Here is a 1,014-nt window from a genome sequence, read left to right as displayed (position 1 = left end):
GAGGGATAAAGGAAGGGAGAGAGACCACTGCTGACAGGACACCTCGGCTCCCTGCAGGGCACCCTATGCAATGCTTCTAAAGCTTGAATTTCCCCCCACAAGGCCGCATGATTAGAAAGCCATCTATTTACTTTTTTTTTTTTTTTGGTAAACGATAAAAGCCATTTTAAAAATATCTCCTTTAGGCTTAGTCATTAATGATTGATTTGCCAAGACATGAAGAAAGCTCTACGTGGGGCTCATTCAATTCTCAGATAAAATTAACTGAACAAACTCACCTGCAGTGAGTCCACATCAGTCTCCCCAAGACGGGAAGGAAATTACATTCTCCTTGCTCCGCTTGGAGGGGCTCTCACATCATAATAGAGCTGCTAAGGCACGTGCACAGGACGGTGGCAGATATTTTTGGTTTTTAAGTAATTGCTGGTTACAGCTCCGTGCGTTTTCTGGGACCCACTGGGCCCCCCTACCCCCCACCCAATGTTTAATAACTTTTCAAAGATATGTTTTCTAACCGCAAGAGGGTTGGCTACTGTAAGAAGGACGGAAATAAACAGGAAGGTGGGTCCGGGCTGGGCCAGGTGGCCACGGCAGGGACAGCTCACCTCGCTGTGCGGACACGGAAGTTGTGTAGCTGTCTTTCTCCTCAGTGGTGACCAGCATTTGCCGTCTCGAGTGTTTTGTTCATAGGTTGTCCCTGGAGGGGACCAACATGGTCCCAAAATTCCTCCATCAGCGGCTGGGGGAGTTACCTGCAGTGACCGCGTATTAGGGGCCCCCTTAGACGGTGCCCGTACTACTCCATCATGAGCAATTAGGAAAGGAGTCGCCCTGGCTGGGTTGGCTCAGTGCATAGAGCATCGGCCTGCAGACTGAGGGGGCCTGGGGTCTATGCTGGGCAAGGGCACATGCCTGGGTCGCAGGCTCGATCGCCAGTAGGGGGCGTGCAGGAGGCAGACGATTAGTGATTCTCATCATTGATGTTTCTATCTCTCCCTCTCCCTTCCTCTCTGA

This window comes from Myotis davidii, unplaced genomic scaffold (assembly GCF_000327345.1).
Source record: "Myotis davidii unplaced genomic scaffold, ASM32734v1 scaffold1395, whole genome shotgun sequence".
In the NCBI taxonomy this organism is placed as follows: domain Eukaryota; kingdom Metazoa; phylum Chordata; class Mammalia; order Chiroptera; family Vespertilionidae; genus Myotis; species Myotis davidii.
This window is presented reverse-complemented; position numbering follows the sequence as displayed.